The following is a 24343-nucleotide window of genomic DNA, read 5'->3' as shown; positions in this document are numbered from 1 at the left end:
TTCAACATTGCACTCTGTTTCAGTAGTTTTATAGTAGGCTGTGAAGTGATTGACAGCAAACAGATAAAACATGCTATTGAAACAGTGACACAGATAAGTGTTTATCATAATTTACAGTAGAAAGCTAGGTGGTCATCAAATATAACACACGATGTGCACAAACTGAGGAACCGCCATGGCGATCAAACGCTTCATCTATAGACCACCGATTTGTTACTAAGTTAATATATAACATCAAATCACTCGCTATATTGCGCAACAGTCTTACCCTTTACCGATGTCATTTTTTTAACCAAAAGTCAATTTATGTTTCATTTTACTTGACCACTGATTCGGTACTTAACACTGTCAGTGTTTAACGTCAGTCAGTCTACGATATTGTAGGACCATCTCACATTATACTGATAACACACTTTCCAGTGAACTTCAATTATAAGTTTATTTTACCCTACAGATAAATAGCTTAACTGAATTCTAGTCAATTGGAAATATCTTCGGTATCGTCTCAATATTTACAACTCCATTACTCAACGCTTGCAAAGCTTTGAAGGAAAATTCATTGAAAACCACCATCATACGGCGAGGTGATCTGGCCAATCGAACTCCCTTCAACTTCATTGATTTTAACACCCATGCATTTGAAAATTGGATTGAGGCATCAAATGCAACTACAATTGGAGGGCGATCTAAGGCTACACTCGTACGACTTAAAGGATAGGTTAATTTTATTAATATATGTAATTCAGCCAACATCATGTGTAGAATTACCAATCAGTGATTTTCTTCTATTTTCTCACTCCACGAAAAAATGGATCAAGATTTGCTGGAGTTGACAGGATAGTGGCTGATGGTGTTTGCCAGCATATGACGGTGTAATAATTGACTTACATAGACAGGCTCCACACTCTCATTTCAAATTGTTCTTATATGAAAAAAGTTTGAACATACCATATGAAACGATTTTCGAGGTAACGTGAGGTTTAATTATGTAGAATAATTCAATATGTTTTCTATGAAATATTTATAGACGACTGGAAAACGACAACAAATAAAATTACCATTTCGAAATTTCACATCGTGTCTTCGTTAAACACCTCAACATGTTTCGACTCTTTCAGATGTATTTAAAATATCACGTATCGTTATAATGCACATGAATTGACCAATCAATCTGGTCCGGGTGCCATCGAAATATTCTCTATTTTAACATATAAGAAAAACCAAATGCCAGTTTAGAGAAATCGAGCTCCCATAAATTTTACACTAAATGATATATGGTATTTATTTATGCCAGAATTGATTTCGAGTTGAATTAAGTAGCTTTAATAATAAATATCATAAATTTATCTGCGAGTTTTGAATGTTTTCATGGGTTTCTTGATATTCAAATAAACATCAATGAAGGCAAGTGGCGATGAAAGTCAGGTATGTGATTGATAATTTATTCAAATGATTGAAAACAATTCTTTGTTACTTTATCACTGATCTTCAGGTGTTTAACACACATCGAAAAACGGTTTAATTTTGGGCTTCAAACTGATTTACAAAATTTCAGGAACTTGAACTTCATTGAAAGGAATTCTTTTCCAAGAAATTATTATCAAGTTTTACAGTTGTATATGGATACGAAAATCATTTGTTGTAATACACGTTCCGTGAGAACATAGCAACTGTGAATAATCATGATTACGTAGACGATTGACTGCAATACTAGAATACGTTATACAAATATAAACAAAAAACTTCAAACGCTGTTAACGAATAACAATGCGAATGTAGTAAGGTTATTGTAATCTTGCTATCAGTTCAAGTTTAATAAATTTAACTACGTAAGTATGTTAACTAAAAAACACAGGGAGGCTTTCAGTGAAATCAGTAAAGAAGAGTATTTGATTATCACGATAACCGAATATTGAACTGAAAGTTTCCAACTTAACAAACTTGTCTACATTGACAAGATGAGGAACATCGTGAATGATTATCATAATCTTTAGAAACTGAATCACCCATCCAGGTAGCTTTCCTATGTTTCTTCCTAATGACCTGTGGTTTCGTCTTGTAAACAGAACGTCTAGAAAAGCTATTCTACCTCTATTTGGTTTCTCATATGTGAACGTTATGGACGTGAGAAATTCATTGAATCGCTCAAACGCTTCTGTCGAAACAGTATGCTCATTGCAAAGAATAAAATTATCGTCCATAAATCGTCAATAAGGAGAACATTTGTCACAATTTTGCGTCAGTGGGTCGTACTGTAATTAAGAGAATAAAATTTCAGCCGAAATGGGACCATAGTGTGATCATCATCTATTTATCTATACATTTCACCATCGATTTTGAAATATACGTTCTCAGTACATTTTATTAATAATTCCTTGATGCTACCCACAGGGATTAAAGTCTCCGTTTCTTGGTCCCCATATTTTTTCCAATAATTCTCTACAATTTCTCTGAGTTGTACATTTGTGAACAATGACGTCACTTCTGAGGACCTCACCATTTGTGCTCGTTTCGTGAGAAAATACGGAAAAGGAATAACTAAGCTGTTATAATAGAATGGCTTTATTTCTGGACGTAAATACTAATATAGATAATAACAGTAGAAGAAAACGGAGGTAAAATAGCCTTTCCGGACATTCTGCTTACGAGGAGAAACGACGCTACATTAAGAAGAAATATAAAAAACTAATTGGACGAGTGATTCAGTATCATAAAGGTTTGTAGATCACTCAAGATGTGATTCATCTTGTCAATGTAATCATTTTTGTCATGTAGAAAAATTCCTGTTCTTTTGTCAGGTTTTGTGATGATCAAACTCTCGTCATTATTGAGTTAGTTGATACACTCCTTGTGTATTCTAGTTAAAACACTTATGATGTGATGTTTGCCATTCTGTTAGGTCCCGATAAGCCTGATGAATAGTAACTTTGGACTCCAATTATGGAAAAATACTGAACGTATATAACTAAAGTATCCGAATTCATTTTCCTCTTATTTTAGGCTTTACTTTGACCTATGAACCATTGTTATACGTCTTACCATTTTTGAATTATGTCCAGATTTGTCATCGGTGAACTTGAAAGACACTGGTTGTTAATTCTTCATACAGTATTTCACATTATCGGTGCTGATTCAAAAAAACGACTCTGCCTTCCGATCGATTACAAGTGCTTTTTGAGAGACAGTTGGAGTTCTTAGTCAAATTACGCACACAGCTGCGGAATCACTCATGCTTTGAAAATGCGACGGAAGTGGATGGATTAATTGCTCAATTGCACACTGAGCTGGAAAATGATTGCAGCCTCCATGAATCCTCGACGAACCGTATTTAAACGAAACAGCAGTCATTCAAGATCCGCCTAGTGGTCCAGTACTCTGCATTTCAGAAACATGCCCGGTAATGGATTCAAACTCTATTATCCTCAAAACAGAATGTGCACACAGTGGTTTATCCTGCTTACAGAAAGATTCCCTATTACATGTTCATGAAGTTGCCGCGGTAATCGCCGATGAAGAAACAAAAAACAAACCGAGCAGTACACTGAATGTAGCAGCTCCAGATGGATATCATGATTCTGAAACAGAAGTTTTTGACCAATCTAATTATCGAGATTCCATTTTACCAGAAAATGTTTCGAATGCATTAAATGATAATCAACACCTGGTTCACGTTTGATGGCCGCTGATTATTATTGTGATTTACTATCTACTAGTGATGTTCCCAATAAATTCAGTCACAATATTTCAGAGGAATCGCACTTCAATTATCTCATATCAAGCGTCGTTTAGCCCCACCACTTAGTCACTTCCAGTCGATTCTCTGTTCGGTGAGTCAAACATGTTTTAAACGAATTCAAATTAACTCTAACTTGGGAATATGAGGATCAAACACTCTTTCGTCAGGGAAGATGAACCTGGAAAATTTTAAATTCAGTTATCAACCACGGATCTTTTAAAAAAGGGAAATATCTTAGGTTCCAATAAGCATAATGAATGGTACCCCTTGGATCCATCCATGAAACAATACTATACGTATATTTTTACCGCATTCTTGTTAAATAACTAAACTATTCATATTCATACTCCTCTTATTATAAGCATTATTTTGAACCATCTTATGACATTCACGTTTTACTTCTTTATTAATTTATAAAATCTATTGTTGTTATTCTTACTGGTATTCACATCAAATATTATAGTCATTTTATTATACGATCTTAGTTATTTATTGGTCACATTGTACTCACGAAACAAGCAGTTTAAGGAAAATAGTTCTTGATATTGATACGTATGATTGTACAGCTTGATAGTAAGTTCGTTGAAAAGAGTTCTCTTCGCTGAACTTCGTATTCCTGATGTTTGAATGAGAATTATTTGTTAATTGATAAATAAGTTAGCTGATTTAGACAATGTAAATCTCTTCCTGGTCAGGACTAAATACTCACATGCTGATCACCACGCAGTAGTATAGACGAAAGTGTCTGAAATATTCAAATGATACTTGAGAATATGATTATTAGGCTAATCCTAGAGCTTTCGTTTTCGATATGTATTGAGTTTCGAATTATTCACATACACCCATAGCAGGTAGCAATAATTTAGGTTATTCATAATTTAAAGGGTATCAAAGAAGTGTCCCGATAGCCAGGTGCTAACATAACTGCTTCCTACTTGTTTGATACAACCAGCAAGCTATTCACTTGATCTCGACATTAACATTACGCATTCTTCAAAATTTTTTATTATCATGATAATAATTATGTGGATTTTTAAGTGCATCAATGCATTAGTACGTGTGTGATATAATACGACAAGAAATTAAATGGAATGATTCGTTCGTCATCATCAATACTCACCGTTAAGGACAATCACATAAACTACAGCTCACAATATCAACATGGATAATGTCATGCAACAAAAAATACGTAATGTTGACAAAATATCCAGTGACAGATATTACTTTACGATGTGTTAGTGAAACGACGGAGGATATTCATTTCTTGTCAAGTATTTATATAAAACAGCAAAACCTGTGAATCCCGTTTGATATGTATAATGCAATAAACTAAACTATAGTAGTTCAATACGTGATTCAGCACAAAAAACAATTACAGTGTAACGAATACACGCTACTGTAACGCTTTCAAAATTGTCTTTGTTTCTATATTGAAATTGTAGGTTTCCTGTGCTTGTATCTATGTATTGTTCGAAGATTGTTGTTGTTTGAATTGAACGTCAGTAGCCTCAACCACAACATGTCTCAACAATGTAATGATCAAGTAATCCAATTAAACAAAAATATAATGAGAAAGTCACAACATGGCTCATTCCAATAACTCTAATTATCATCACACTTACATATTAGTTACTCAGTGAGAAATAATAGATATCATGTCTCACTATCGATCGTTATGTGCTCAAGTATTATGTTCATTCTATGTAACTGGGATTGAAGTCATTTGAATTGAATCGCTTAATCTGTTATCTGACCTGAAGATTCATTTGATGTGTTTCGGACTTCATATGCATTGCATCAACTCAAACGAATTGGTTAATTTGAGAAACATCATTGATGACTGGAACAGATATGAATAATTCTTTAATTCGACATTCTGATAGAGTATACTCAAATGAACTATGTTTAGTTAACACAATTTTCATCCGTCTTTTATAAACCAAATTTAGAATTTGAAGAATACATATGATCAGACGAATCTTCCAGACATCTGAAGTCATCGATATTCGGATTAAAAATCCAGAGCTGTTTTGTCCACGGCACTACACACGTTGACAGTGTGAACTGTGTTTATATGATTATCCTCAAAATGAAATACTCAAGATGTAAAATAAATCATTTCATCACTCATAGCTGATAATGTTGTTACATTTGTCGATTACCAAATAAAGTAGTTGGGACAAATGGTACAATCATCCCATGCATACAATATCCTCCTGATATCCTGTTGGTTGTAGTTCAAACTGTATGATTTGCGTTGATAGAGCCCATTAGATTAAAAAAGTTTTATTTTCACAGTTCGACATTGTAATACTTTGAGTGAGCAAAAATCTAATCATAAGTCACGCTCCCCATCAGCTACGTGAAATAAGCGTGTGTAATCTCATTTTCGGCTGATAACCCAAAGGTTATTCAAAAAAGCATATTCATATGACTTGATCCACTTTCATTTCTTGCGGTATCACGTAATACATTTACTAGAGCTGTGATATACTTAAAAATGTGTAATGGCATTGAGTAAAGATATAAGATGTAAAACAACGAAAAACAACCATATGGATGAAAACTTATTGAAAAATATGACATGAAATTGTCCAAATCAACAAAATTACTCATTGGTTTCGTACAATATAGAGAAAAGGATGAAGATTGTGTCCACAATACTGCGCGTCCATATTACACTATACTATAATTCACACTGGTATATAATTTGTCGGTAATAGAAACAGTTGAATATCACAAACGTTGTGCACGCGTGTTGACCCGTCATCACACCTTGATTTTATCTACCATACTGCTGATGGCCACTATCGGAGGAGTCAATGTAGACAATGAAGAGATATCCATATTGATAGATATATATCACGTTGTCACGCCTGGTGATTCGACAACATTATGATACGTTCTATTACATACCCAGTACTAAAACCGAAACGGAGCGATGTTCCTCAGATTCGTCGAAATAATAATGGATCATGTGGCAGATTTTGGTATTGTGTTTGTCTTACACGATAAATTCGAGATAATCTGCAATGTACACAAAACGAGTATACCGTCCACAATATTGCGCGTCCATATTACACTATACTGATAACACAATTTAACTGAACTTCAATCGAAAATCTATTTTACATTACAGATAAATACATCAAATTATTTGTATGCTGGTTCATCCCAGAAAGATGACAACAAATCTATCCGTTGTTGTTTTGATATTTGCAACTCCATTGATGAACACTTACAACGCTTTGCAAGAACATTCATTAGAATCAATCATCATACAGCACGGTGAATTAGTCAACAAAACTCTGTTCAACTTCACTGATCCTGAAGATAAAACAGTATTTGAACATTGGGTTGAGCATTCAGATACAGTTGAAAATGGAGGGCGATCGAAAGCCATACTCGTACCACTTAATGGACAGGTAAATTTTATTTATGGATAAAATTAAACTAGCACCATGTTTAGAATTACCAATCAGCAATATTCTTCTAGTTACTCAATCGCCAAACAAATGGACCAAGTTTTGCGGGTGTCTACAAGATACATTATGTTCATATTTTCCCATTTTATGACGGTGTGGAGATTGATCTACGTCGACGAGGTCTAAATTCTAACTTTAAATTGACCTACTATGCTTACTGATCGAACATATGAAATTGTGGATAATTTGCGTCGCATTTCATGGTAATTTGACATCCAATTATGTCGAATAACTCAATGTGTTTTCTATGAAATCTTTATAGACGTTTTACGGACTACCAAACGTACACAAAGCGGTTGATAAACAAGTTCAAAAACACAAACATCATAGGTATTACGATGCTGTCCTCACAAATGTCACACCCAGAGTAGCTGTAGAATATTATTGCGAACGAAATAGATAACAAAAAAATGAAACCAAAATATCTGTGGAGATTGTCAAGCAATATTTACCAAAATATCCTGTAAACGTATATTTAAAATTCAATGATATAACATATATATATACAAATAGACGGTGTTACGATGGGTTCACATGGAGGTCTCGTATTGACTGACGTTTTTTTCTCTAAACTAGAAAAATCGTTCACCGGCACAACAGATTTGAGAGTTTTCGTTTTACTTCCGATATTTCGACGATGAGTTTATTCTTAGTAATTCCTGCGTTGGCTTGAGGGTAACATTCGGCCATTTTATTAAAGTTCATCCTTCCATAAAATTTAAATGTGAGAAAGATAATATACGTAGCTTGACATCCCTTCTAGACAATCTACGTACGAGGAAAAACGACGAGTTGTTAAGAAGAAGCTTGAACGAGAAACTACGGAAAATAGCCAGTATACGATTTCGTCCTTTTACAATACAAAAACAACGTGGATACAAACTTCATCATTCAATCAAACCACGCGAGCTCCTAATGCATTAAAACAATAAACATAGGCATTTTACACGAGTTGCTGCTCATGTGGAGCAAGATATATTGGCAGTTATCCCAGGAGTTCACGTGAGTAGGTACGTTTCATTGTTTTTAATCAAAGGTTTAGTTAAAACCATTAACCGATCAACTCTAGCCCACTCAACTCAAACAAGACATACAGCAACATAGGGCAATATTTCACAATAATATATCGTGTCAATAGCACTTTACCTCGTTCCGTCTGAAAACATCTGAATCAGTTGCAATTTGGATTTAAATGAATCAACATACTCACATACGAACCACATCGTTTTGTTAAAAGGCACACTGGAGAAGATAGAATTAATGCCAAGCAAGAACATGTGTCTTCATGAGGAATTTAGGACCTTAATACGATGACTAGGTTGCAATATATCATGAATTGAATATTAAGGTACTTACCATATGATTGGTTGAGCGCTACATCAAATTCATTCGACGTCAAGTCCTTATATGTTACAGAAGCGCTCGCAGATTCAAGTGATTTTCACTTATTGGGTCATTACCATCACTTTTTATATTGATTTATCAATGAATTCAGTTCAGTGATGTGGATTTAAAATAACGAAGATCTTTTGAGGATGTCGTTAGATATTCGTGATCACCTGGTAGAAGCCTGTTTCATTCCAGTATGGGAAGACACAGCATTGCATACTCATTATCCTGCACGTGGAGATCGAACCAGTCTTCAGAATGAACGCTCAACATATAGAGCATTAGGTTGTCGTCCATCGGTATCCGTGTCCACGTTTGTATACCTTGATGTAGTTTATTTTGATTGAACCTGCATCAAATTCGTTTGTCGACCCTTTACATCCAGTTTACTCTTTGATACCGATACGAGATGCTAGATTCTAAACGGAATGAGCTGAATGAGAATTCTCTCCACTTCAAAAGTTTTGTTCCAATTTATTAAACGGTATTTTTATTAGTTGTCGTTCTCCAGACGTCTATAAAGATTTCATAGAAAACACATTGAGTTATTCGACATAATTGGATGTCAAATTACCATGAAATGCGACGCAAATTATCCACAATTTCATATGTTCGATCAGTAAGCATAGTAGGTCAATTTAAAGTTAGAATTTAGACCTCGTCGACGTAGATCAATCTCCACACCGTCATAAAATGGGAAAATATGAACATAATGTATCTTGTAGACACCCGCAAAACTTGGTCCATTTGTTTGGCGATTGAGTAACTAGAAGAATATTGCTGATTGGTAATTCTAAACATGGTGCTAGTTTAATTTTATCCATAAATAAAATTTACCTGTCCATTAAGTGGTACGAGTATGGCTTTCGATCGCCCTCCATTTTCAACTGTATCTGAATGCTCAACCCAATGTTCAAATACTGTTTTATCTTCAGGATCAGTGAAGTTGAACAGAGTTTTGTTGACTAATTCACCGTGCTGTATGATGATTGATTCTAATGAATGTTCTTGCAAAGCGTTGTAAGTGTTCATCAATGGAGTTGCAAATATCAAAACAACAACGGATAGATTTGTTGTCATCTTTCTGGGATGAACCAGCATACAAATAATTTGATGTATTTATCTGTAATGTAAAATAGATTTTCGATTGAAGTTCAGTTAAATTGTGTTATCAGTATAGTGTAATATGGACGCGCAATATTGTGGACGGTATACTCGTTTTGTGTACATTGCAGATTATCTCGAATTTATCGTGTAAGACAAACACAATACCAAAATCTGCCACATGATCCATTATTATTTCGACGAATCTGAGGAACATCGCTCCGTTTCGGTTTTAGTACTGGGTATGTAATAGAACGTATCATAATGTTGTCGAATCACCAGGCGTGACAACGTGATATATATCTATCAATATGGATATCTCTTCATTGTCTACATTGACTCCTCCGATAGTGGCCATCAGCAGTATGGTAGATAAAATCAAGGTGTGATGACGGGTCAACACGCGTGCACAACGTTTGTGATATTCAACTGTTTCTATTACCGACAAATTATATACCAGTGTGAATTATTGGCTAGGAGGTAAATTTCGAAAAGCTAATCAAACTTTAATCAAATACGGTTACTTTGAATAACTTACAGATAGATTGTTTTATTTTGTCTCTTCAACCGATTATATACGCGATCGCTCTTATAGTTTTATTTCACAACAAGTTCATGAGTTTCGACCAATCATGATATCATAAATACGATCACACTAATAATGGCTGTTTTTGAGTGGAACAGAAAGGTCAGCCGATTACACACAGTGAACGTGTAACACAATGGTGCATGACAAAATTACGGAAGTATATCAAAAACAATTTATTAAATTTAACATGAATTTACTAGTCATACACGGACACACATATGTGGATGATTGATTAGTTTTCAGATATAGAGTTATATTCACTTGTGTTGTAATCAAAGCATGTTAAGAACAGCGATCGTTATTTTCTCGTGTTCTACACTACAGACTAAATTGGGTTAATCATTCGCTCAAAATGAAAACGCATATACTGCCGTTTGCTCTAATGATATGACACTTCTGATGTGTGCTCCAACGACCTCAACGATGTTTATGCGTTTGACTGTCAGATTTTGTGGAAAGCGTCTAACATTAAGACTTTTGATGCAATATTCAACAGTTCACATGGCAATCCCCAGTCAGTTCCCAATAATCGGATAATCAGTGATAAGATTGATAAATGAGGATAAACCGCATAGTTTAGTTTTTGCAAACTATCATGAGCTTATCTAATCTCTATTGGTAATTCCGTTTACAAAATGTGTTGAAATACATCTGAAAGTTGGGCAAATGATGTCTTCCTTCAGGGTATTATAGAAGTAATCATTTTAAGCAAAGTACACAGTTTAACTGATGGAAGTCACCAAATGAATCAAATATTGGTAAATAAAGCAATTTGAAACTGAAGCCGGGTTTCCAGCTGATTGTCTTTCATTATGAGAGTTAACAGTAATAGGTATGAAGATAAATCAACTAGACTAATTGTTCCTATGAGAGTCTCTTAGTTATTTGTAGATTGATGAGTGGTGTTTACATGAATGTTTCCATGATTCTGCTGTGAATGCAACACATTACTGTATGTGCACGGTATAATTCCCTATTTGGGTAAGTGGCGGTGAATTCATGATCACTACAGTGTGTATTGGATAGAAGTGAAAAGTACTAGTTTGTGCATTACATCATGGTCACTAGCTCCATTTTCATTTATCATAAAGAGTTTTCAATAGTTCATCCTATTGAATTATGTAAGGAGCAAGCACTTCAAACAAAATATGAAAGGTGGCTGGTTATTTGGTATCTATAGCAAGGCTGCACGTGATAACAAGTAAACAAATTGTTATATCCCATTGAGTAGGAGAATTGTATTTCGTGACTTAATGAATCACATTTCTTCAGAGTAAGCGAACTAGCGACATTCAGTTTACGCAAGTCTAAATTTTACTTGACAGACGATCAACAGATGATTTGTGATGGTAAGAACTGATTTTGATCTTATGTAATCCTAAAACGTACCCATGTTTATATAGAAATAACCAGTTGGCATTATTAACAAACGTACTTGTGAAAACTCTGCTTAGTATTCCACGCTGCGAGTGTAGATGTGCAAACGCTGGAATTTCAGTAGTATTTCTATCACGGGACGAGTTCTACCATGCAATCTGTAATGCTTATAATATTAATTCATGAGTATTGTATTTTGCTGACAGCATCATAACATACTAAATGTATTCAGTTCATATCTGTTCACAGTCGTCTGTTATAAAACACTAATACAATTGTAACTACAAAATAATGTGTTGGACGGATTCAGGCATATTTATTTACTTAGTTTTAAGATAAACCAAACCAGTAAAGCATCAGAGTACATAAATGTCAGGGTTTATTTTTCAAGATACATATGTGCCGTCAATGACAAAGCTATGAATTTTGTTCATGTTTGAAACTCCTGAATGTTGCAGTCATCTATTGTTATCAAATTCACTCCAAATGTAGCGGACATGACCACTGATTTTTTAATAGTGATAGCTCTAGTGAAATTTCTGACAAACCAGTAATGAAAACCAACGTAGTGAAGTACAGTGAAGTAAACTGTATTTACGGTAAGTCTAATCATCTGGAACATAATAATAAGGACATTCAATCTCTGTATCGCATCGCCATCCGTTTGACCAGATGTATTCTTCAAATTCTCAATTCGGTTTGTAGAAGAAAGAAGAAAATTGTATTATCTAGACCTTCGTCAATCGAGTATATTCTATTAGTGAGTTGAGTTAAGGAAACAATCAGATCTGCTCCACTCAACTTTGTTGTTTCTAAAACTATCCAGTTCATATCAGATGATACAATGTATATCATATGAATCTTTATGTAATCTGAAAATGGTTCATTCCTTTATTCAAGATGATACAAAGCGTCACGTGTACATGGTGTATAGTTCCTTTTTGATCTGTTAAATGACAATTTAAGTTTTCAAATAATGAAAACTGTAATGATGAATTTGGACTATTTCAGTAGAATGGATCCTACTTAGTTTACTTAATATTTACACTGAACACTCAAACAAATAATTTAATTCACATAACTTCAATTCCGGTTACATAAATGAGTATAATACGTGAGCATATAATGCCCAACAGTGAAACATGATATCCGTTATGTCTCACTGAGTAACTAATATGTAAGCGTGATGATGATAAGAGTTATTAGAATGAGCCATGTTGTGATTTTTTACTATAATTTCTGCTTAATTGGATTATTTGTTCAATACATTGATGAGACATTTTGTGGTTGAGGTTATTGATGTTCAATTCCCACAACAACAATCTTCCAACAACACATAGATACAATCACATGACGCGGACAAATTCAATATAGATCCAAGTACGATTCGTCAATGGTACAGTAGCGTGTATTGGTTACGCTGTCATTGCTCATTGCGTCGACTCTCGTGTTGAACTAATACAGACAAGTTTAATACATTGTACACATCAGACGTGATTCATAGGTTTCGATTCCACATACAGATACGTGACGAGAAATGAATGTTCTCCATTGCTTCAACAACAGATCGCAAAGTGAAAACTGTCACTGGATTTTGGTCAATATTACGTATTATTTAGTGCATGCCATTACTAGTATTCACCTTCTGAACTATGGTTTACATGATTCTACTCAACGTGGAGTACTCATGAGTTGAAACGAATCATTGCATTTGTCAACGTTTGTAAGGACACTGTACTCATTGATGTACTAAATAAAAATATTTTGACGAAACCTACATTCATATCATGCGTAGAAAATATCCCCATGATATACTGTTGATTGAAGATCAAATTGTATGCTTTCCATTGATACAGAGTATCGGGTTAGGCGAGATGCATTTTCTCAGTTCAACATTGTGATACTTTGAGTAAGCACAAATCTAATCATTTGTTCATGCTCATCTTCAATCACATGAATTGAGTGCATGCGATCTCATTTTCAGATGATTATCTAAAGGTCATTCAATCAGCCTACTCATATGATGTCATCCATTTAATTTCTCATCGTATTATATCATGTTCATTTCGAAATGCTAATGAAACACTAACTGAATACTGAACATTTGAATACGATCAGATTCATGGTGGTTGTTGAGTGTGGAATACAGAGATCAGTTGATTATATACAGTGACCGTGTGAAAAATTAGTGCATGACGTAATGAAATAATATACAAATCGCAATCAGATTAAATAATATCAATTGCAATTTACATATAAAATATTATCAGTTTGCTAGCTATTTCGTTGAAATACTTGTGCAACTTATCATCAGCTTCTCTAATCTCTATTGATAGTTTCGTTTACAAAATATGTTGAAAGATATCAGAATGTTGAACATTTGATGTCTTCCTTCTATGTATCATGGTAGCAATCATTTTAAGAAAATTATACAGATATGTTAATGGAATGTGGAATGGTGATGAATCCATAATTATCACAGTGGGTATTAGGTAGACAGATAGTCCCTACATCATATCATAGTCGCTAGCTCAATCTCAAATAATTACAGTCTATTAAAAAGTTTGCTTTATTGATTGAAGTAGGCAGAGAGCGACAATAAGGCAATATGGAACTTGAGCAGTTATTCGGTGTCAACATAATGGTTGGTCTCGATAGTTGCAAGTAGTTTGCGTTATGCAATTTGTTATATTCAGTGGGTACTAGAATCGTATTTCTGAAGTTTTGTTACTTAATGTAACTCAATTCTTCAGAGTAAATTTATGACCGACATTAATTTAACACATATTTAAACTGTAATTAGCAATCCATCAAAAATTAATTCTGATGTTGTATTCATTAGGATTCATTGTGATCCAATGTAAACTTGTCACTTATCAATATATAATGCAATGACCATTCAGTATAATGATAAACGTATTCGGGAGCACTCCACTGAATATTTCATGCTCAGATTGTAGATATTCAAACGTTAGAAATTGATTTGTCTTTCAATTATGCGACTAGTTCCATTATACAATCAGTGGGATAGTCAAAAGCAAACAGGTTCAAGATAAATGCGATTATCTCAATCTCACCACTAATCACATAAAATGAATGTGTGAGATCTCGTTCAATCAGCTTACTCATAAAATGTGATCACAACACTTACAGTCAGATCTCTCCCTTTTGTTCTCAACAGAACTTTAATTGTGTTACGACTTTGTAATAATCTGCAGTGAATCTTAAGCAAATTATTAGTCGAAGTGTATGAATTCATTGTTAGGTATCAATATTTTTACTAGACTAACGATCACTGTGCAGTACATATCTTGATACTGATCACGCTCTTGTTTTCGCTAATGGTACCTTAGTTTCATAGATAATGAATTCACTGTCACAAATGGATTGGTGTCACCAAATTGGGGCAGCTTCGACTTGAACTGAATGCCAAACAGAAATGAGTTCAAGGTTAGTTACCAGTTCACCGAAAACCATAGATGGGCACTGGCTGCATTTGCATGACACTACAAAAATGGCGAGTAAATTTCTTTGTGGCCTCGATAAACGTCTCGCTTATGAGCAAGGATTTTCTGAAGACTCCATACAACTCGTCGAATCAAGTCAGTCTACGCAGAACGCCCATTAGTTCGATTTCGAAGCAAGACGTTTGCGTGATACAACTGGTCAAAGCTCGTGTAAGAATAGAGAATCCTGGTTGTCGGAACGTGCCTACCGGTTGGAAACAACGGCTGTTACTCGTAGCTACCAGAAGCTCTTTGAACTTAATCGAATCACTGGCGACAAGACGTCTGGTATGAGTAGAACAATCTGTGAAGATGGCGAGATGCCAGCCAACAACATCTACAGATATCTTGAACTACAGGAAGACGTTTTTGAGGAGCAGTTCGACTAGTCCAATGCACTGGTGACATCAGATACGTAAACTGAATATCAAGAAAACTGTGTAGGGCCCATTGATATGTCAAGCCTCATTGAGTGTCCGTAACCTATTTCTGTCCGACCATAAACATCGAATCACGTTCGGCTGAATGCACTTGGCTTACATGCCTTCTCCATGGCGCATTATATTCTCTTCGCTTCGCTCCACTTAAACGATTGTGTGTTCTAATCAACTTATGTATGTAGGAAATATACAAACGCGAGTTAAGTCTTCGATTGTATATGATAATATCCAAGATGTGTATTTCGACAGCAATCATTTGTCCGATCTAATTGAAGTCACATAGGAAACCACTAAATTTGTGCCAATTTAACAATCGAAGAGAAAAAACCGAAATAAGAACTGTTCAAGCAAATTACAAAATCCATACCACAATATCTGACACTCATATTTGTAACAATCGGTGACAGTTTTGATGCACATCTCTGATGAGTGCCATCATTGCACAAAACAGCCGTCTAATGCTATCTCATTTTGAGTCTATATTTGAGTCGATCAGTCTGTAATGTAATGACCTGTAATCATATGTTAGTTTTATTAAATGAATTTTGGTATCATTCCGCAGTTTTATCATTCATCATTGTGTCACACATCCACTGTATGTAATCGGTTGATCTTCGTATTCCGCTCAAAAACAGCCATCATGAGTGTGATCGCATTTATGATATCGCGAAGCATTTAGAAAGCAAGTATCTAGATACTGAATTTATGATATTTCTCAATTTAATGATCGTCTTAAGGTCGTCAATTCTACCAGAAGATACATTTTCTTGCTTGACACTAATTATTTGTTCTCTACAATTTGAGTGTGGAGTGGTCAGTTAATTGGTGACAAATACGTTTGTTATTTATGTCGACTCGTTATTTCATTACATAAAACTAGGTTATAAGGTTGCGACGGATCACAATTAGTCCTAACGTCTACACTATCACAATGCATCAATTGATGGTGTGTTGATTACAAACTTATCTTGCGTTAATTGAATGCCAGTTGTTTGTTTCATCTGAAGTAGTGCATTTCATTAAGTCTAGAAATTTCAGAAATACAATCCTCCTAATTAATGGAATATAACAATTTGTATACTTACTATCGAGTCCAACCTTGGTATTCATACCAAATAACTCATCAAGTTTTGTGTTTCTCTTTTTTGCTTTTTCCATTCATCATTCAATAATGTGAACCACTGAAACAAATTCATGATAATTTGCCATAATAGCCAATGACTGTGATGTAATGAAGAAACTATCTATTTATTACACACTTCATAGATCATGGATCCATCACCACTCAAATAATCGATAATACCGTGTGCTTACAGTAATGTTTTGTATTCGAACTAAAATAATGGATTCATTGATGTAAACATCACTCATCAATCTGTACGGAAATAAGAGACTCTCACTGGAACAACTAATTTATTTGATTTATTTCGATAATGATATTAGAAGACGAAGATTATCAGAAATATGTGATATATTAGCGCAATACATTTCGAACAATCTGGCCACACATATACTTGTTAAGAGCATTTATATATAAAAAATAAAGGGCCAACTAGACAAGAAACGGGTTAAGAGGAGATAAGGATAATGATAAGAGTAATAATAATAATAATGTGAACACAAAGCGAAACCTAATCCAGAGTGATCTCCTCCTACCCCGTTTCCTGTCCAGTTGACTTTTTGTTTTTTATATATAAACGCTCTTAACAAGTATATGTGTGACCAGATTGTTCGAAATGTATTGCGCTAATATATCACATATTTCTGATAATCTTCGTCTTCTAATATCATTATCGAAATTTATCAAAGGGACTCATTGTTTTAAATTTCTTAAAAGAAGACTCCCTGAACATACTATTTGATTTATCTTCGTACTTGCCTCTGTTCTCTCTCATAATGGAAGACACTCAGCTTCATTTGATATAATTTTGCTTAAACTGATTACTACTATGATACACTGAGGAAAGATATCATTTCTGTAAATTTATGAAGTCTTCAAACAAATTCCGTAAACGAAACTATCAAAAGAAATAAGAGAAGCTCATGATAAATTGCAAAAGCATTGCAACGAAATAGTCATGCTTATATATACAAACCAAACCGTAGAATTGCTGCTCATTTATAAATTTTGACTACTTATTCTCTGAATATCGCGAACTGACTGAAGATAACCATGCAAGCTGTTAGATATAGGATCCGAATTTTAGAGGTTAGTAGCCCTCCACATTTTAAGTGAACATTGAACTCAGATCAGCCAAAAATGAGAAGATCGTGAAAATGACGAATGCTGTTTTGAATATATTTTGACAACAACACAAGTCAGTATAACCCTTTATCCGAAAACCAATCACTCATCTACATGTGTGTGCCTGTGTGTGACCGATGGACTGAATTTAGCTGTGCTGAATTGCTTTGGTATAATTTCGCAAATTTTGTCATACATCATTGTTTCACACGCCCAGTGTATGTATTTGGCTGATCTCTGTACTCCACTCAAAAACAAACATCATAAGTCTGGACATATCTTGTCACAAACAAATGCGAGCAGTTAAATTCCTTTTGGGTTATTCCTTACACTATAAAATCCATTCTTATAACATATCAATGATCTGAGCTTCGATTTACGACCAGCCATTATTATGAATCTCATAACTACATAGTTTCTCATCCGTCTATACTTAGAGATTCACGGTTCATATTGTGGATAGGGCATTAAATTTGATTTGTTATTGTACGGTAGTCTGAAATTTTAATACTCATGATAGTGTGCATAACTATGATCCACACAGTTTATCCAGGATTCACTTCGAATTCTACCAACTAATAATTAAAATCAATTGACAGACTTGTCAAGTTGTTCACCATACCTCACATACATAGAATAACAAATAGTATGTGGGTCGAAGTGATAGCCACATTGTTGATTTCATAAAACAAGTGTGTACAAATGTTCAGAATATTATATGGATGAAATGTTTTACAACAGAGTTATACGTAGAGGTGTCGGAATTTAGCATGTAAAAGTACATATTTGTGTTCTGCTAACGAGCTGTGCTAACTTATGTCTACACTTATCGGTCAAGAATGTCAGTCGAATACTTTCAATGTAACTACGGAGTATTGTATCCATTTACCTCACAAACGATCAATAGCTGTTAACGACGTGTATTTATGCTACTTTTTTTATCTGCAAAATGCACTTTTGAATATGGAAACGTGAACATTAAAGAAAAAATTAGGAATAATATTCATCCTTAAAAACAGTTTTGCTTCACATTATTGCCATGATTAGTAGAATTGATTAAACCACTCTTTTCTTGTTCCTTCCCCTACCCTCCTCTCCCTATCACATTCATTCTTGCCTGTTATTCAATGTTGTTTCCCCAATGCTAATCATGATGATTTTCAGACCAAAAAAACTTTAGTCCCTGAAAGCACATTAGGAATAAAACATAACAAAGTTATTAATTTGATTGGACAACAGCGAATAGTCACAGATATATGACGACGTTAATTGAATATTCAGTAGTATATATAGGTGTGTATGTATATATGAATTTACATTTGTAGTGGCATTGGACAATAACCACACAATCTTCAAAGCTGGATACGAGATTGCTCGGAAAATAGATATTCACTATTTAACGCGGAGAAATACCTAACGATGGAGAAGGCGCGAACAAGGAATTGAACGAGTTGGAGTTGATCGAATGGCATGGCTCGGCCATGCAGGCGTGGTCCCTGTTATCTTATATCTTTTATTCGTATTAAATATATTGTCCTATCTCTAGCCTGAGCTTCTTCTCCATCATGTATTGATAATTGTTATGATGCAATAAGTTGGTGTAGACGATGATGTAAATTACACTCTATAATTTTAGGATTAGGTCTATTATCAGCGCGGTACGAATATCATAGTAGACCATAGTTCTACATTGGTGAGCCCAATTGAAGAAGCGCAACCTATTATTGCCATTCCTTAGATCCACCTTAACCTTCTCAATCGATTTTTATTTGTGCAAACCCATTATTCTAATAGTCCTGTGATTAATGCTCACATGTATTATTGTAATGTTATATTGATTAGTCCTCATGACATACTAGCTCAATCGACATTAAAAACTGGTCGTCTATGCTAACTAACTACCTTTGATGGTTCGTTAACAAGCTTTAATAGCATTTACATGCTTCAGCAACATAGTCCTGTTTAAACATCAAGCTCTAGCAAATATGACCTGTAAATAGCGTGAATATACATTGACTAACAATGCAATCAAGGACTAAATAGTTATCTGGATCTAATTCTCATTGTTCCTTCACTTAACGCCTCATCCTTTTTTAAACTATGCACTATCCTGTATTATTTTTTCTTCCGACCACTGCCCAACCTAATTTCATATTTTCGACTTCCATTGCCAAACAACAAGGATGACACTTCTCCAAAAACATACGATGGGTCTTTCAATGGTTAACACACAATTATCTGGATTCATTCGATTGTTCTGATCCGAGCGGGTGGCAAAAACGTCAACAGCGTCAAGCACCCTGGAATTAATTGTCATACTGCATGTTTTATTCTGGATACGTCCTCACGAAACTAGTACTACAACAAAATATTTCCATAAATATATGCGACTGTACTGCTCAATAATAAGTTCGGTGAAAAGAAATCTCTTCTCTGAACTCCGTGTTTTGAAAAATTCATCAACTACTTTGAAAATTCAAAGTAAACACCATTGAACGTGTATTAAACGAATAATAGTCGCTTCGGGGTAAGCAGGAAATATTCTCAACTATTCGAATACGTTTGTTATCAACAACCTGACTTGGATCACCGTTCACATTCAATGATATCCATGTGAACTCCCGTGTCAACATTCAAAAATCACGGGTAGGTGCATGTTATTTATTTATAAAACTACTTAATACAAACTAAAGTAATCATAGTATCAATAAGCACTACATATCAAATTGTCTATACCGAAGCGGGAGAGTTATGTTAAATCTCAAGGTGGTGAATCGGGTTTCGGTTGTCCACGAAATTATGGTGCAAATGCACTAAATGCCGAAGGAAAAACAGATTCTAGACAAATATCATAAGTCTAAAATCATCATCGACCAATTAAAATCAGTGTGTGAAATTTCATTTTCAGATGAATAGCTAAAGATCATTCAATCAGCTTACTCATATAATGTGATTCATTTTCTTTCTTGTGATATTATATAACATATGTACTAGTGTAGTAAGTTACTTTGAAAACTGTAATGATCTGGTGCATGGCGACATGAAGAAAATCGAAACAAGTATTATCATATGAACAAAAAGTTCGTAAATAATGTGAGTGTAATTGTGGTGATGAACTAAATAGCTCACTGATTGAGTCGAACTTGTGAGAAACAGTTTTATAACGACATTTTAATCGTAAAAGATCTTTAATACCATTTAATGTTCTGAATTGCCAAAGACAATATTAAATGTTATTGATATACCACAATAATCCGCAACTAGATGCACATGTCAACCTAAATCTGTGAAAATGGTTCCATTATCTTATTCTCAAGTGTCATTTGGATGTTCCCAACACCCACGTCTATACTACTACGGAATAGCTAGTAGGTCGGAATTCAGTCTGTACCAGGTGCACTCCATACTTTAACACTAAGACAAACTCCAATGTCACAAAATCACTGACACGATCCAGATATAGAGAGACAACTGAAACAGATATGGTCGTTCACTGTCACATTGAGACTAGTGTCGAATTTGAACAACAACAAAATTTACAGTAAAATGGAAATGGATTTAACATTAAGATAGATTGCGAACTTCTCTATTTTACATAGTTTTAGTAAATGTGCATTTCGAGATGTTGTGCATATATATAAGATATCCTAAAACTTGTCGGTAATGTGTTTCTGTCTATATTTCTTGATTTGCACACTTGACGCTAAGTCAATATACTTTTTCTCAACGGAACGATTATCGTGTTCGGAATTTGTCAGTGTGGAAAGAATACTGAACAAAACAATGGTCAAAATGTATGAAATAAATTTTGAGATAACATCATTAAACATGTTCTTCATCATGGATTGCAGCCTTAAAACGTAGTAGTAAAATCTCACCAGTTTGACCAAATTACTAAACTATGATCGAACTATTCAAAGGAAAAATTTGACCAACATACTAAACATTTAATCGTTTATTTCACCAGGTTATAGTAACATGTAAATGTGAAGTGATTTAAATGAAGATCGGAAATGCATTATGTACCATTTATTCAGAAATGCATGTTTGCTGAATTCACACTGCACCTTGCACGTGTTCGTCTCTCATGTAAAAACATATACGAAATCCTTGATTCTTCACTTCCTTCACTTCGACAGGGTGTGCACCGCTTGATTGAAAGGGTGTAACGGACGAAAACGCTGTCAAACGCTGAATGTTTTTTGCATCTTCAACACACACTTTTATTCACAGCACATCCAAGGCGCACAACGTTCTCTCACATCAACGCAAACTTAAGGAAGATTAACCATTACTGGCTCGAACCATCTGGTTGTAAATTCTCTTGCTATCACATTGTAACTTTATCCGCTTGACAGATTGTTTGCACAACATATCATCCAAATACTTTAGATCACCTTCAAATACTCGGAGACATTTTAGTTTGGCAGAAAAGGCACATAATACACACTTGCATGTTATGGGTTTGTGAAAATATATGGTGGTTCAAGTGATGTGGATTGTAGTGCACGGTTGACGAAGATTACGTTGTGTGTGATTAGTTAGACCTGCTACAGAATAAACTAAATAACAATTCTGCGAATTCATAGTAAAAAGGTGTTTCCGTCTATATTTCTTGATTTAATTTTCATTATTACTGCGTTATATAACAATCAACATTACTGAGTGTTGAGCAATTCAAACATTTACATCTGTTCCACCACTTTTGTTGTTGCAGTCGTTTTCGGACTATGAGCTTTTGAATAATCATGCAGTCAGTATACTCTAAAATGCACTGGTTTGAATGAGGATAGAGAGGATCAGTTCTCTTTCACGAAATATCTTTGCATGTCTACCAGTATACATCCAATATCAAGGAAGTCCTACTACTTGACGTCTTGAGTCTGCAACATCTGATGTTGCCCAACTGCTTTGTGAATTAGGCATTTAGGTCAGCGACTTCAGCTGCGGTCCTTAAATGGGTTTGAGTTAGGGTCAGATTTAGGGTCCGGGTTAAAGTTAGGCTAAGGGTAAGGTTTGGTTTGGGTTAGGATTAGGTTTAGGGTTAGGGTAAGGGTTAGGTTGGGGTTAGGTTAGGGATTAGGGTTAGGGTTAAAGTGTTAGGGTTAGGGTTAGGGTTAGAGTTTATAAATTATTTTCCCAATTTGATTGCCGATAAGTCTGTATGGAAACAAGTTACAGATGCTAAAACGAATTTCTCGTTCTTTCAATGTCCTAAGAGATAAGCGTACCTGTTGAAGTTATGGCTGTATTTCGCAAATTAATGCTGATACATCTGAAACGAATAATCGTTTTGCCTGATAAGCAATAAATGTACGACATTTACGCGTTCGTTTAGTGAATGAGTGCTGTATATAAGAGCTCGGTATCACAAGTGGTGCAACTTCAGTCATCGAAACCTACTTGCATACAAAAAATCTAAACACAACACCATACAGAATTCCGATATTCCGTTTCGAAAACCAAATAAATTGTAACCTAGCAATTTAACTAGTATCCATTCTAAATCTCAAATATTGATCGTCCTTTCGTATTGATTGATTGAACACTTGTTTATTGGGTAGAGATTTTGTAACTTGCTTGAACAATTCTAATGTCAGCGATTGAAACTTGAATAATCCCAACGTTTTGTTCAGCTACTATGTATGAACTTCCTCAGGCTGATAGTTGAATTCATCAAAGAAATATATAGCGTTTTCAATAATCAAATTACATCAAATCTATATTGTGCCGTTCCAATTATATTGGGATGTTGATTTTCGAAAATAGAATGACATGAATTAGTTAAATGTGAATCATGTGGAAAGTTGACGGTGTGAAAATCAGTGACTGAAACGAATGATCTGTGTGTGTGTATGTATTGATGTTGTAAGATTGAGTTATTAATGAATGACATTCGGTGTTAACATCATTTTATACGATGGAAAAATAAAAGAACAATTGTTTCTGAATCATTGAAGTGCAAGTAAAATGAGGATCATCAAATACTGACACTATGACTAGTTGCACGATACAACATACATTTTCAACATTCAGTAAACTCACCACACGTATACATAGAACTATAAGATGGTGGGATTTCACTAACAGGGTTTCAATTTGCAATTAACGAAGATGAAAGGGTTTTGCTTGTACAGTATTCGCTCTTAATAGTCTAAAGCAACCTATCATCTCAAAGCATAATGACACATATCTAAACACTGAATGATCTTACATGAAATCTAATTCATACGTTTCAACTAACAGTTTGTTTAGCATGCATTCCAGAATATCATGTGTTCGGAACACTATTAGAGTTAAGTTGAGAAAGAGGAAATTGACCTGACGTGATCTATTAGGACGTTTAATAGCAGTTCACGAGCAATTGAGTCTGTTCACATTTAATTCGGTTAAGCCCTTTTGTTAACTAATCTTAAGGACTGAGTCATCCGTACAATAACAACTTATATAAATCATTGTACCTTCATTATTG

This window comes from Schistosoma haematobium, chromosome 2, assembly GCF_000699445.3.
Source record: "Schistosoma haematobium chromosome 2, whole genome shotgun sequence".
Taxonomy (NCBI): domain Eukaryota; kingdom Metazoa; phylum Platyhelminthes; class Trematoda; order Strigeidida; family Schistosomatidae; genus Schistosoma; species Schistosoma haematobium.
The sequence above is the reverse complement of the archived record's forward strand: the minus strand, read 5'-3'. Positions refer to the sequence as shown.